The 15,978-nt window shown below is 39.3% G+C and overlaps 2 long non-coding RNA genes across 2 annotated transcripts in view; one reads left to right on the top strand and one right to left on the bottom strand.

Annotated features, from left to right (window-relative positions):
* The window catches only part of LOC117596306 (uncharacterized), a 139,284-nt gene extending 130,736 nt beyond the window's left edge, over nucleotides 1-8,548 (bottom strand). Inside the window, exon 1 of the long non-coding RNA XR_004577466.2 lies at nucleotides 7,213-8,548. This is a non-coding gene — a long non-coding RNA (uncharacterized LOC117596306). The remainder of the gene's footprint in view (nucleotides 1-7,212) is intronic.
* Nucleotides 8,549-8,564: 16 nt separating this feature from the next.
* On the top strand, nucleotides 8,565-11,216 carry LOC117596307 (uncharacterized). Its single transcript, XR_004577467.2, has 3 exons — nucleotides 8,565-9,120; nucleotides 9,669-9,810; nucleotides 10,152-11,216. It is a non-coding gene; the product is annotated as an uncharacterized LOC117596307 (long non-coding RNA).
* The last annotated feature ends 4,762 nt before the right edge of the window (nucleotides 11,217-15,978 follow it).

The following is a 15,978-nucleotide window of genomic DNA, read 5'->3' as shown; positions in this document are numbered from 1 at the left end:
AAGGAGGAACACCTCAGTGTCTCGCCGCTACATCTAATCCCAATAGGTTCTGAGATTAAAAGGAATTAGAAAACAGACAGAGCATGCATGGTAGAGTTTATTAAATATGAATGTTTTTTCCAGACCACATATAAAACAGGAAATTTCATATATCACGTTCTATGAAGCCCACAATCATAAATCAGTATAACTGTACTTCATAAATTAGTAATGATTCCTTCTTTATAAACTAAAAATGCCTCAGAAATCTCTAATAATGTTCTCTGGGTTTCCTCTGGATTCTCTGGGCCCCCATCTCCCAAAAATATTTTAGTGGATTAACTGTGCAAAATTGCCCTAAGTGTGTGTGCGTGTGTGTGTGTGGAGCCCTGTGATCCTGGTTTCCTATCCTGGGTGTATTCCCACCTCAGACCCAGTGTTCCCGGGATGGCTCTGGATATACCGCGACTATAACCAGGATAAAGCACCTACTTTATGTTCATGTTTATGTTTATGTGAATATGTTCAATTATTCCTCATTATAGACAAGTTGTACAAGTTATTTATTTACAACTTTATTTTTGTAATGTAATATAATATGGAAATGCATAATTCCAGATTTATTACAAAAATGACAAGGGCACACATCTTAACGTTGGGGAGACAGGAAGCTTGTTGCATGTCATGTATCCTTATCATTTGCGAACAATACACGCATCATTTTTTTATTTCATTATTTCGACATATACAGGAACAATCATGTATCTACAATAATGTGTCTACAAAAAGAAAGTTATAAGTTAAATTAAAAGTTACATTTTTATACATGACAAATGGCTTGCAGTAAGCCTGAAACCTCCTTAATCATGGAAAATGGTGCCAAAACAATGATAAAAGCCAGTGTTCAATAACTATTTTTATTTATTATTAATAATATTCCCAATAAATTCTTCATCTGGTATTCCCACCTTCAAGTGTTCCTGGGATACCCTCCAGATCCACCAACGTTTCCTGAAGCTGAAGGAATGAATTAATATTTCTCACAAAATCTGAATGGAGTGAAAGCGTACACATGTGGCATTAATCATGGCATATATATATATATATATATATATATATATACACACACACACATACGTAATGTGGAATTATAGATAAAATGTAATCTTTTCTAAGACTGCCAGCATTAAACATATTCACAGGCAGGACTGTATTTCCTCCCCAGTCAGGAACCTCATGTTTTTCCGAACATGCTTCCCCTGCACACTGGGAAAACACTCTTCTGCTCCTTTCACACAGATAAATGCCACTGACGTTAGCATTATAACATGATGCCCTCTAACTCGCGTTATTTCCTCTGCTGAGCTTCTGTGGCTGCTACATGAAATACAATTTATTTTTCCACCGAGTTCCTGTGTAAGAAACACCACACCATCAGCAGGAAACGTGTAAAAGCCGCACTGTAGCTGAAGTGCCCTGTGCGGCAGCAGCACAATGACTTCCAACGTCTCACCTCTAACCTTCTCACTCCATTCCACCACTTTCCCCTTTTCACTCTTTCACTGCTTCTTCCTTTCTTGCTCACTTGTCTTCTTATACTCTTTGTATTCTTGCTTTGTTTCACACAACCATCCTCTTTCTTTATTTCTTTCTTTACCATCATTTCTTTTTTCCTACCCATCCATCCATTCATCCATCCATCCCCTTCCTTCCTTCCTTCCACAGCTTTCCTCCACCCTATTTTCTTCTTTTTGTCTGCACCACTCTTTCTTTCTCTTTTTCCACCCATCTGTATTTTCTTCCTCCCTCTTCTTTCTTTCTTTCACCACCCTCTGTCCTCTTTCTTTCTCTTTCACCACCCTCTCTATCTCTCTTTCTTTCTTTCACCCCCCCTGCCTCTCTCTTTCTCTTTGTAACCATTTCTGCATGCTGGTCAGGAAATGAACAGATGTGCTAAGCAGTGTGTTTGTACAGAGAGATGTATAAAGAGTAATAAGATTACTAATTGTTTAAAAAAAAAAATGGCCAAAAATGTAAAGCAAACAAAAATGAAGCCATGTACTGAAGTCTCCTTTCTGTTCCTCTCCTCTCTTTGCTATCTCGTCCTCTCTATCCATATTCTGTCTCCATCATGTCTTCTCTGTTTCGCACGCAGTCTCCTTCCCACTTGTTTCTCCTCTCTGACTCCAGTCCCTCAGCCCTGTCTTGTCAATGCTAATGAGGGTAAATTTGTGTATTCACACTGCTCTGCGTGTTTCCACAAATTACCCTGTTAATGTTGGGATTTTACACCATGGAAGTGTTCACTCATCTCTGCAGAGTTCTCTTTTTTTCCTCATTCTTAGCTGGCTTTACACTACATCTTGCATTCTCAAACCCAAGCCTAAGACCCGCAGTTCCTCCGCTGATCTTCAGTCACGCCAGCTTTCACTGAAATGCCACCTTGTTCTCAGACACGGGGAAAGACAGCAAGTCATTTTCAGCAGAGATGTTTATGAGTGCCTGAGCCAATGCAATCTGCTCAGTGTGTCCGCTTCACAAGTCCTACGTCTCTCTCTATTTATTTCTGACTTTCTCCTTGTCTCTCTCCATCTTTCTGGACATTTGTCATATCTTCGAGTACCTTCACGTACGCAGTTTTAGTTGATTTGAATTGAACCCTTGTGTGTTTTTTCACACCAAAACAACCGGTCGAAGACCTCACCAGTCTTGGTCTCCTTCCAAGTGAACTCCAGCGCAGACCAAAAGCAATTCAACTTTCAATCAACTCAACTGCAGGAAGTGAGCAAACAGGCCATGTATTTGAGGGATTTTGTGCTAAATAGAGCTGCATAAGCTCTTAAAGTTAGCCTGGTTCTCGTTCTAAAGCTATCCCCTCTCTCTGTTTGACATTAGCGTGGCAGCAGTCTGTCCCCGATGATTGATACCCTCATCAGTGTGTATGTGCGTGCCAAGCTGTGCCACGCTGCTCCCTGTGCCAGCTCTCATTAAAGCGATCTCGCTAAAGACCCAGTCCAAAGCTTCAGCCAAGCTTCAGGACACAGGAACAAGCGGAGCAGAACGCCAGCTCCACACCTGGCACTCCGCTTTTACACAACCTGTAATAAGCCTGAATGCCTATTTGTATCAAAAAATTAAGCGCATCATATATATAAATAACTGTCTTTAGTTCTGCTCTGAAGCTACAAGGAAAAATGTAGCTAACAAGAAATAAACATCTCATCCAAAACCTTTTCCATAACTCCACTATCTTCAGTTTAAACAAGATTAAGTCTTCATCATGTAGCTATTATTATTATAGCCACACCTCCAAGTTTGCCAATGATAATCCAGTCAGAAATTCAGCGTTATTTATTCGAAAAAGAAAAAGGTTGGCTTAGCTATGTAATTTGATGAAAGTATAAAACTAGACTGAGAATATTTTGGGTTAGACCTACTTTACATTAGCATCCTAGCTGCATTTATGTAGATTTGCGGTAAAAGAAATTCTGCAAACTACTCTTTTAAAAAACAGATTTAGGTTTTCAAACAGGTTGAAAAACCAAACAAATGGCTAACCTTAAGCCGGGTTTACATTGTACGATATTCTGCTCGATTTTGCTGTCGCAGGCACCATCGTACAATGCAAAGGATGATCATTGGCTGCGAGTTGAGGTTGGTGGTCTTAAAACATATAATGTGACATGCTCTCTGGTGGCTGATTTAATGCAACTGTGAGAAAAGACAGCAGATAAAGTTCTGGCAGTGTCAGAAAATTTTGCTTAAAATCTCAGTGTGTGAGCGCTCTTCTAAAATCCACCAGTAGGAGGACGGCTTGAAACTATTTTTATGTTTGTTGAATAGCTACAAACCTGTGCTGAGTCACTGTGCACCCAGTATGGCAGAACATCATGACTATCTTCATTGTTTAATCTGACATGAACACATTACTGCACAGTGTGTTATAGAATTCTTAATGGGATCATCTCATACAGTGTGACAAGTAATTTTTAAAAAAAGAACGCTGAAATCACACAGTGTAAAACCAAATCAAAATCAGCAAAAATACACAAGTCATGATTTCTCCTTTCAACTATGCCACAATTTAATCAGAAATGATCAAACAAAAGTATATTGTGGAATATATTAACAAAAGTAAACAACCAACAAGAACTCACTCTCTCTCTCTCTCTCTCTCTCTCTCTCTCTCTTTCTTTTCTCCAGGGTTAATTAGTTTGATCTGGCAACCCAACCTTAAACCACTAACCTGACCCATTAACCTTGGACAATCTCTGTTAAAAACCATCTTTTTACTCAGCATGATTCTTGTACAGGAAATATCCAACCGTCCAAATCTGTCAATGTTCATACGCTAACTCACGAGCTTAACTTACTCATGATTAGCAGATCTACACGAGCTGGGTTTAGTCGTCGTTTAATCAGAAACCACTTGAGAAAAGCTTATATGTCTCGCTCCCATTCTCATTCCCAGGGTTAATTAATATCTCTGCTCACACCTGGAGCTCACCAGGATGAGGTTTTATGATCCATACACACTTAGTTTAGACATTTAGCTTGGAAAATTTTCCCCTTCCTCCTTACTCGTATTATCTTTTTGTCTAGAGCTAGTCCATTTTCAAAAGATCTGTGTGTTCATCACGCTGTGGGATTTGTTTTTAATATTACCTCAATATGTTACCATATAGCTAGTGCTAGCCATGTAGCTTTGCTTTCTAGATGTTAAAAGCTACAAAATGACCAAGTATCTGATAAAGTTAATTGTGTAGCTAGTTAGTTAGCGGACTCAGATTCAGAGTGTGGAAGTAGGTTGGTTATATGTAATGATGTTAGTATGTCATTATACAAATGTGTTGGTAATTAAAACATGTTTAAATCTCACACCAGAAGGATTTTGTTTGTCTGTCTCTCTTGTAGTACTCTAAGACGATGGGTTTCCTTTTCAAAAAAGGTTCCAGTAGAAACCCTTCAGGAAGCTAGACCCCTTATCCTTCATGGTTAGATATATGACCCAACACCAAACAATGCAATCTAACAAACACCAAAGGCATTTTTTTCTTCCCTTGGCTGCATTTTGGTAAAATTCTTTTCTTGGACATGTCTATACATGCCCTCCTGTCCCAAAGCTGTCCCCAACATGGGGCTAAATCCTGAGAGCTCTTATTTAAACAATAGTTCCTCTGACACGAAAGGGGTTTTTGAATTGGCTTTTCTGTAGGACGCTGTGGAAAGTCTCGTCTTGGCGAACAGAGAGAGACTACTCTTTATATATGTCTCATTAAAAAGCTCTTAAGTTGTAAAAACCTCGTTATACAGCATACCCAGAAATATAGAAACCTTATTTTATTACTATTGTCTCATGTCAATTAAATTCCTCCCATTCATATTCCCTCACTGAGCCTGCATTAGCCATTTGTATAATAACTTTTCCTTCTTTATTAGATGTGAATCTATAAAGGAAAGTTTATACTGGCCATATTGGCCCGATGATTCCTTCTCCGTATGCACCAGTGGAGCGGACTGCAAAAATTAAAAGGACATCTTGGGAAAGTGTGTGCGCTTATTGAAAGGGAAAGCGAGTGATGTCCAGTAGGCATAATGAGTGTGTGGAGTGTTATGACCTCAAACTTCATGTCACAGAGAGAGAGACACACTTTAGTGAGAGTCATCCAGGCTGCAGGAAATTCATCAACAGTCTCTCAACAGAAGGAAAACAGTGGCAGAGAAAGTCGGTTTTAATACTGTAGTGGGGAGATGGGTGAGGGAATGTGATGCTGAAGTTTACAAGACTACTCACAAAAAAAATAAAAATAGAGTGCACATAACCTCCTGGTTTGTCCACGCAGATTAGAAGTTAGTAGTGCTCATCTCATGTTAATTTCTTATCGCTAGACAATAGACTGGATGTGTTCATAAATGTGAATACCACTAAGGTGAATGAATCAGTTTTAATTCAATACCAGTATTTAATTATGATAATTATGTACCTTATTGATTTAAACCTGAAGTGGGCTTGGCCTAATCTCAAAGGTTTTTTTTTTTTTTTTATTAAATATGAACCCTACTACTCTAAAACTTTCTGGCAAGCTTTCTGGAAGACAAGATTGTGTGTCTAATATTCATATCTGTATTTTTTAAAAACACTTTATCAGTATGTCTTTTCTTTTCAATCTACAGTATCAAGTCTTCTGTTTTTGTCTTGTCTTTTATCTGTGGGTTTGCCTTTTAATGTTTTTATTTCTCCTTCACTTTTAGTTTTATTCTTGTTATTCTTTTATTTGATTTTTTTAAAATCTCAGTTTAATCTGTCTTTATTTCACTGCTCAGATTTAGCCAAGATGATGTACAGCACTTTGGCCGACACTCGTCTTTTAAATGAGCTATATAAATAAAGGCAACTTGGCTTGTTTTCATTTTCAGTTACATCCCTAATTAACATTCACTTTATGAGTATCACACAGTTTTACGTATATTTCTCATTTTAATGTACATCACAGTTACAGTTTCGAGAAGAATACTACAACCATCAAGTGTCAAGTGTTCGTCATCAGTAGCCATGATGGTCTTGGTATTTATCTACAACAAACCTTACGTTCTCTTGTGTAGGACTGGTTAGGACAATAAGTATTAATCACATAAGTTATGTACATGCATACTCCTAAGTCATGTAGAACACTGCACATGTATATGATGTGATCATTTTTGTCAGTAATTCATCAGTCATGAATTTGATACAGGGCTTGTTTGTTGGCGTGCACTGAAGTGTAACTAAACCTGTATGGATAATGTTGCAGTATATTTTTAACAGTACTGCAACCTACTCTATAGAATATGCCTATATAAAACACCCACCCACATACAAAGACACACTCAATATATCCAGAGTTACTGCAGCGTACGTCTGTAACAAATTTAGAGGCTGGAAAAATTGGGGCAGTACACAAAGTTTCGCACTTGCACAGCTGATGGAAGATTTCTCACTGCAACGTCCAATTTCTCAACAAGCTCTAGAGTTTTCCCACAACTTCCATCTTAACTTAAATCGTACGCAAACACCTATTATTTGAAGCTTAAATAAATTCGCATAGCACAATGATTACAGATTGCAACCTATACTGATAATGACAAACATCAAGAAATCGCCTTGTTATCTGAATTTCATGCAGCGTGTTTTCACAGGTCCTTCATTCCCTACACTAGTGTTTTTCTATCACAAAGCTCAGCCATCTGTCTCACCTGTCTAATCCGTCAAGCCTCTTCAGGTGAAGGGTGTGACGTTCCTGGCGCCTGTCGCTTTACGTCAATCATCTTCCACCATGTTTCACCCAGCACATCCACTCCTCCGCTCTGCAGGCTCTGCTTCTCTGCTTCTCCTGTTATTTCTCCTCTAACAATCCGGCTCAATCCTGCTGTTCCTCTCTTCACGCTATATCTCTGCCTCCAGCCTTTCCACTGTCTCGCCTCAGGTCATGTTTTTATCCGCAGAGGCTAAATGGTTCAATGTATGTTTATGAAAAGGTGACTAGAGCAGTGATGTCAGGCTCCAGAGCTGAAGGGCTGCTGAGATTAGCTGCTCTGATTTAACACACCTGACTCCCCTCAGCTAATTAAAACAACAAACGTTGGATTCTTTAGACTTTCACACACATTTTGTTCAAAATTCTGGAGAAAAATGTTTATTCATGTTTTGTTTATATTTTGGGTGACATTTGTTTTCAGCCATTTTATGTTATTTTTCTCTGGCTAGTATGTTTTTGCCACAGCAGCTAATGACAACAATCACTGCATGTTAGTTACTTATTATAGTTAATTTACGATTATATTTAGTTACGAATCCCCAGGATTATTTGTGCAGTAATGAATTGCTATAAAAACTGGAATTAACTTACTACTACTAATATTAGCTAGCTGCTTAAGGCTGTTGGCTAGTTGCTTGGCTAGTTATTCTGTTTGAGATGATCTAAATAAACTCTTGGCCAAATTCTATAACAGACTGTGCAATAATGTATTCTCCATCTCAGATTATACAATGAAGACCTGGGCTTGTGCAGAAAACAGACTAGCATGAACCGAACCATTCTTCAGAATGAGTTTGAAGTAATAACGACATTTTTCTGCCCATTAGCATGTTGTGTTTATGTTGTCAACATTACTACTAACTCGCATATATAGCTGTTTTGTGTGTTTTTCCTAATCATAGTGTGATATCATAGCTGTGCTCACACTACCCTTTCTATGTTTTCTGATGTAACAGCTAGCCTGGTTAGCCAGCAAGGCTGTCAGATTGCTAGTCAGGCTAGCAAACATTAGCTAGCTCTGCTGATACCTCTGGGTGGCCCTGTGTGCCTGGAGCTTGCATGTTGTCCCTCTGCTTTGGGAGTTTCCTCCCCCAGTCCAAAGACATGTATTGTAGGCTGATAGGTGTTTCCTGCGTCAAGTTCCCTGCGACCCTGTGTAGGATAAGTGGTACGGAAAATGAATGGATGTTCATAACACTAGATAGATAAAGCTAACTGATACAAATTTTTAGTATTTTCAGCCGCTAACAAATCAACACTCACTAATCTTACCCCACACCTGATCTAGCTAATCAAGTACTGGACACCCCAGGCAGTGTATTACACAATCAGGAACACACTCATTGTGAAAGAGGTCCAACTTTTTTTAGGTTTACTGGAAACTCCACAGAGTGCACTCTGCCATGGGGGAGAAAAGATTCTGCATGTCTGACTTTTTAACTGCAACTACAATAGGACTAAAAAAAGCACAGTGTCTAAAAAGTATAATTTATTAAAAAAAAAACATGATAGATTGCTAAACTGAAATGAACTGGAAAAAAAATAGTTTACCTATATTTAATTTCGAAAGTCACTTTGATTTTTCAATTTCTGACTGCCTGTTCTACTATAGAGTGCACTGTTTTTGGAAGTGTGCCATTTTGTATTCTGAATTTCACCTTCTTCACGTCCTTGTTGTTGACAGTGATGTATTTCTTTTGCTGTTTATGTGGTCTGAATCACTGAATAATTTGGGATGATTTGGGATCTGTCCACAGTGTACTGATGTGTGTTGAGATATTTAAGGGGCCAACATTGTGGTGTGTGTGCGTGTGGGTTTGGATGCTTCTGCAGTGGACTGATGATGGTAAGATGTTTGTATTGGTGTTTATTCAGGCTATAGTGAGTAGGGTGTGTGGTTTGGGACACGTCCACAGTTGATTTATGATAGTGAGACATTTATATTGGCGACTTAATGACACCCTCAGTCAACCAATGACATGGAAATGTTTGTTTTGGTGTTCATATGGTCTCTAGTGCATATGATGTATGGATTGAGGCACACCCACAGTGTACTGTTGATAGTGAAACGTTAGTAGCAGATAAATAGCATAGGGTTTGGGACATGTCCACAGAAGACAGTAGTCAGGCAGTATAGGGTGTGTGGGTCTTGCTCAGCATGCCATCCATTAGGCAAAACTGAAAACTGCATCCTCTAATGACTCTGCCCCTTTTGCTATATAGAGAGCGACAGTGTCCAACATTCCACACTTCATTTTTTGGTGGTTGTCTGAGTTTTAATAGTGCACTACATATCTCAGTTTCCCAGTGCTACCTCTAAAAGTCTGCCAAATACACTGTTTGTGTCCATATTATTCACTACTATCCTCCCTGTCCTCACTGTGTCTTCCCCAGAGTCTTCTGCAGTCGTGTGCAATAGGAATCTTCCAGCGTGACACAGCGACCCTTCCCAGTACATTCAGGAAGTTGGAGGTGTGAGAAATGGCTTCTAAATGACTCGGCTCTCCACTGCGTTTTTAACACTCCAGTGCCTCAGGTAGGAGACCACGTTCCGAGAGGAAAATGGAATTTGCTGCTGTCTGCGAGGGGTGAATGGAAGAAAGTGTGTGTAAGGATGAATGACTTGATACAGCAGGCACGTTACTCATTTCACACACTTGCTCAACATGTCTCTGTCCTGTGGTTCAGCAACTTAAACTGAGCATCAATAGACTGGGCAAACAACACACACTCACAAACACAATAACGTTCATGCACTAGCTTGTGTGTAAAAGTGCACTACATTGGGTATGAAATGGTAGATAGATGTATAAAGTATAAAATAATGAATACCACAGATCTCCTTATTGGATCTACATACGTATTGTGTATTTACAGAGAGAAAGACCACACCTGAAGCCCCGTCTTCTTCCTGGATAACCTTGTACAAATTCCCATCTCTTACTTTTTCTACTGATGATGAAGTTTCCATACCCATCATCTTGACAACTCCTACTCAGCACTCTTCTGGAGTGACCTGGACAACAAAGCAGAAGTCACCCAGAACCCGAGCCCAAGTTCTCCAAGTTCTTCCCTCTACTACGGATCCACAATAACTCTCCAATCCATTCCAGGGTGTGGATCTGGAGTCTATTCAAGGAACATCACACATGAGATGGGAATACACCCTGAATGGTGCCCCAGTCCATCACAGGACACAATACACACACTCAGTTCCACAAAATTACCTAGCAAATTACGGTACTTGAGGGTACCACCCCAATGACAAGGAAAGATATGGTACCAATCCACCCACTGGCATGTTTTAGAAGGTGGGAGGAAACCAGAGGACCCAGAGGAAACCCACACAGACGGAATATGTCAAACTTCATCCAGACAGTCACCCAACCTCAGGTTTGAACCAGGGACCCTGGAGCTGTGAGGCAGCAATACTACTTACATTCTGCATCCTATAATGAAAATCTGATTTGATGTGACAAGGAATTACATTTTTAAAACTTGAGCCCACATATCTTGAGATCCAGCAGCTATAACATTTAGTTCAGTCTACTGTGTCTTAAAAGGTAAAGCGACACACTGATTAAAATGACCCCATGGAGAAAACCCACTGCTGCAAAAACTGTACAAGTTGATGACAGTTTACCCTCTGGTTCTGTGCGTTCCACATTTCCCATTAACCGTGTTTGAAATAGAGTTCCTCTTTGCAGGGGTCCCTTCAGTGGTCTACTCAGTCGGAGCCGAAGTGCTGACTCCCTTCCTTTACTTCACTATAATGGGTTTGTTTTTAGCCAGGTCTCTCTGGGAAGTGGCGGGAGTGTAACGACGTTCACTTTCTGCTGCTCTGGCTGTTTATTTTGATTAGCTGATGGATTTGTCGACATGGCCGTCGCTGGGAATTTGACACAGCAGGTTCGGAGGTCAAACGCACACCATAGTATGAGCTCGCACAGCACCTTGGTTGGGGTGGGGAGGGTGTGTGTGTGGGGGGGGGGGGGGTGGGTGGGGGGTGGGGGGGGTGTCTCATGAAGTTACTGAGTGTGCAGTGTTGCTTGAGGCTTGAACAACAACAAAAAATGCCAACTATGCTATAAATCAGTGTTAATGCTTATAGCTAATTCAGCTTCTTTCATAGTATTCTGATGAAAATGCGTAATCGTCATATTTTAATTATTTGGTTATTTTAACTCAAAAAACAGTACAGGAATTTTAGTCAACTAAAATTGAACATCTTTAGTCAATTAAAAGCAAAGTTTTTTTTCTTAAATGTTCACTGGCTTAATGAAAGTAGCTGAAACTATCCTATAGCTACGACTTCTTCTCTAACATTACTCTACTGAGCACACTGTCATATAATGCATGTACACTTGATAAAAGTAAATGAATTTCTGAGACTTCGAGGTGTTATCACATGTGCTAGTTCTAATAGCTGGCTGGCTATTAGATTAACCTAACAAGACAGACACAAACAAGTGGAACTCGACGCCAATGGTGTCAACAGGAATCCCTCTGCCATGGGCAAGTTTAGTCCTTCGTGTTGCTAATTTGCATGCCAGAAAAATGCTTAAAATATACTTCAAACATGAAGGAAGCTGTTGAAGAAAAAACTATTTCAGACATTTGACCTTGCTCCTGTTCCAAAATTTAATCAGTTCATCTGCTTGTTACAGTGATAGATCCATATAAATCCTACAAATATTCAGCTACTCGTTCTTGAGGTAGCACACTGAAGAGAATCTTAGATGGATGGATAGACAGATAACCTGAAAGTTTTTCCTAGAGGATAAAATATTGTATCACAAAATAAAATAATTATAGTTAGAAAAGATGGCTAATGTTAATATTTCACTCTAAGTTGATTTAAAATTTGAAATTGATCTAATCTTGCCAGTTGGTTTCTTCCAGGTTCTTCCAGACAGAGAGAGAGTGAGGGTGTGTGTGTGTGAGAGAGAGAGAGAGAGAGAGAGAGAGAGAAGAAAGAGAGAGAGAAGAAAGAGCATTGCTGTCATATTCATATTTAATTCTGTTTGCTGGATCCAATTCTTCATTCATTCATTAATTCGTTCATCTTCAGTAATCGCTTCAGAATTCGGTGTTTATCCCAGGAACACTGGATGTGATTTGGGAATACACCAGTCCATGCACATTCACATCTAGGGGCAATTTAGCTTAGCCAGATCATCTACCAGAATGTTTTTGGGAGGTGGGCGGAAACCGGAGAACCCAGAGGAAGCCCAAACAAACATGAGGAGAACTCCAAACAAGCAGTAACCTGAGCTCAGGATCGAGACCCTGAAGCTGTGAGGTGGCAACATCACCCACTTCACCCTTAAGTTATTTCACAATGTAACATACTTCATACACTTTGACAATGTTGTATTACAGCCAATAATGTGCTCTATCTCTGAACTGAATGGGATCAAACAGAGAGAGAGAGAGAGAGAGCGCAGATGGTCAGTTAGTGGAGAAGGTGATACTGGGTCACTGGCTAGTAGCAGACAAAGTGATATTAACCTTCAAGCTAATGCTGCACTCACTCTTTCTCTCTCACTCTTCGTTGGTTTGTTCCTCCTCCGCTCACTCTCTCCATCTCCATCTTCTGCTAGTGTTCATTTTTCTTTGAGCCCACATCTTTATCGCCCACCGTCTGCACCTCTCTCTCTCTCTCTCTCTCTGTGTATGTGTGTGTGTGTTTGTGCGTAGGCTGTGTACAACATACAACAATCCAAACCGAGAAAATCCATCACTTTTGTAAGAGACACTCATATATCAAACACAGAGCAAACGTGAATAAATCAGTGTGTAGACATAAATGTATAATGAGCTATGGATAAATGCGCCTGCAGCTGTTGAGATAACTTTAGGCATTTCAGTTGCTGAACTTGTAGAGGAAGTGTAAAACCTCTGCAATTCCTCAGCTCTGAAGGTGCTACAGTGGCTGTAAGGTCTTGTGAAGGCTTTAGACTGTGTGAGAAGTGTATTTGTTGTATATATACAGTATAGATACAGTTGTCAAGACCTTATAGCAAATGCAGTGCCTTCAGAGACAAGGAATGGAAGAGGCCAATATTACTGCTGAAATGCTAAACGTGTGCTCAGTATGGTTGTGGGGAAATGGAAGGTTGGAAGTTCAAATCTCAGCAATGAGAGCCACTGTTGTTCCCTGGAGCAAAAAGCCTAAACCCTAAATCACTCAGTGCTCGGCTTGGATTCTCTCTCGCGTGGCTAAAAACGTCTGCCAAATAAATACATCTCAGCGGATGTGGATTTCATCATTCTGAGTGAATTCATTTATTCTAAACCTAATAAAATTTATGCGTAGGTCAGGAGAGACATTTAGGGTCAACATTACCCTAACGATAGGAGACATGTGGGTCCTGTCTGAGGATAGTGAGTAGCTAATTTTTGTTTAGTTGAGTTTAGGTGTTTTTGAGGCTTTAATGATGGCCATCCCTTAAATTTACATACCATCCAACTTTTAAATTATTTTTAATTTTATATTTTTTTAAATATGCGGCATCAGTTTTTTTTCTTTACAGCACCAGATTTTTTTTCTTTCTTTCTTTCTTTTTTTGGAGCTTCAGTGTTGGATCACACACAAAGAATGTATGCAATCTTTTTTTCTTTACAGGTTGCAAAAGTAGTTAGATACAAAAGTTCGTAAGGCAATTACTCTTCCATTCAGCAGATTATTACAGAGATGAGAACTTCTGAGAAGAAAATCCTAGCAGGCAAAGATAAACAGAATTTTACCACAAAAACTTCTGTGAGTGGAAGAGACGGCTATTTATTAATTTATTGATTTATTTATTTTTTCAGATGTGCACGAAGCAACAGTAAGGAAACAGTGAGGCAAAAGTCCAGTGTAATGAACTCCTCCATTTTCTCCATGGTATTGCCCACAATACCAAGGCTTATAAATACATCTAATAAAGTGGCTAATAAATATATCTTTCATGCCACACATCCTTTCCCTTTCAGTCAACTGTCTTTTCCGCCAGGTAAATTTTATTCATGTTTTGGTCTGACCGCTGCTTTGGATGAAAAAGCAGAAACGTGTAGTTTAAGAGTCTCACCTGTATCGCAGTAGCAAAGGGTCAGAGATTGTAAATGTTTCAGCTAAACTGCAGATGTTGGCATATTTGTTATTAAAGTAGTCTTCATTCTAATATATATTCTTTTGTTTGTGGAAAGAATCTTTTGAGGGTTGAGGAAGTTCTTTCTAAAAATCAGGGTTTGTGTCTGCACCTCTGTGCTGAAGAAGCAGAACCTGGAGGACCATTTACATTTATGCATTCTGTAGACAATTTTATCCAAAGACACTTACCTACAGGTGTGTCAGAATCCAAACTAAAAACCAAGGCTTTACAGTTCAGGGTTAGCAGCGTCTCACAACCTTCAGGTCACTAGAACAGAACTATAACCTGTGATCTCCCACAGTACCATCATGATGAGACTACAGAAGAAGAGTGAGACTCTAATTCATAACACTTACATTTTTTTAATAGAATTCATTTATAACAAATGGACCTTGAGTCAGCAAAGACCTGCTCGTCATACAGACGTCTTCCGCCACCAATAGAACCTAAGTAAGAAAATAAAAAGCACTCCATTCATTCAGAGAGGGAAAAAAGAAACAACAACAAAAAAAAAAAGAAACAAAAATTACGCTTACAACTAATCAGAGGTAATTTTTTTTATGATTCTTTTTAACAAGCCATTTTTTTCTTTTTTTTTTTTACAATTGAATTCATTAATTTCAATCTATGCATCCAGACGTGAGATAGATAGAGAGAGAGAGCAGAGAACACCACGTTGATTTCCGTTATGACACTCCGGTCTTGAATGTCGAAGCCACGAAACTTATGAAGGGGACAAAAACAAAAAATCTCCTGCTGAAGATCCCATGGCACCAGAAAGGATGCGTTTTTTTGCCACAAAATTTTTTTTTGTCATTTTTTAAATTTGACACCTCATCCCCCCTCCCTCCCCACCAGTTTGTGTTATTTACATACACACAACATGAACGCTGAAGGAGAATTCTTACAGATGCTTTCAAGTAATACATTATTGGGTATAGAATCAATAGGGCAGTGCATAGTACAAAGATAGAGAAAGTGCAATTCTTCCTACCAGGCCTCCATTGGCCCTCTGCGAAGCTTCCCATGCATATTGAAATAAGGTTGAGGATGGAAAAAAGGGAAAAAAAAAAAAACACCCTGTTGAACACAGACATGAGTGAAATTTCGTGAAAATACTTAACGATGACGTTAGGTGGCACAGACATGTATGTGAAGCTAAATAATAGCACTTTGTAGCTTGGCGGTTGTCACAACAATGTGAAAGATGGAAAAAAAAAAAACAAAGAGAACTGTTTGAAATGAGACAAGGGAAAGAAAGCACCTGGAATGCACATCCACAAGCCCAACGATAAACAGAAATTAAAAACCAGCAGAAAGTTTGAATATCACGTCCGCTATGTTACACAATAAAAGATCGTCGCAGGTCCATCGCTTAGTACGTTACAAGATTGTCGAGATTAACGAAGCTAGCCCACTCCATGACAACTCCATCTCACAGGAAAGAAATCGTACGAAAAGCTATGAGCGCTAACCCCGCCCCTCACCATTTACAGCTTTTCACACAAGCTTCCAATGAGCGTTTTGTTTGTTTTTTGTTTTATTTTTTTCTAGCTACCATGTTTCCA

The sequence above is a fragment of the Pangasianodon hypophthalmus genome, chromosome 28 (assembly GCF_027358585.1).
Source record: "Pangasianodon hypophthalmus isolate fPanHyp1 chromosome 28, fPanHyp1.pri, whole genome shotgun sequence".
Classification (NCBI taxonomy): domain Eukaryota; kingdom Metazoa; phylum Chordata; class Actinopteri; order Siluriformes; family Pangasiidae; genus Pangasianodon; species Pangasianodon hypophthalmus.
This window is presented reverse-complemented; position numbering and strand designations above follow the sequence as displayed.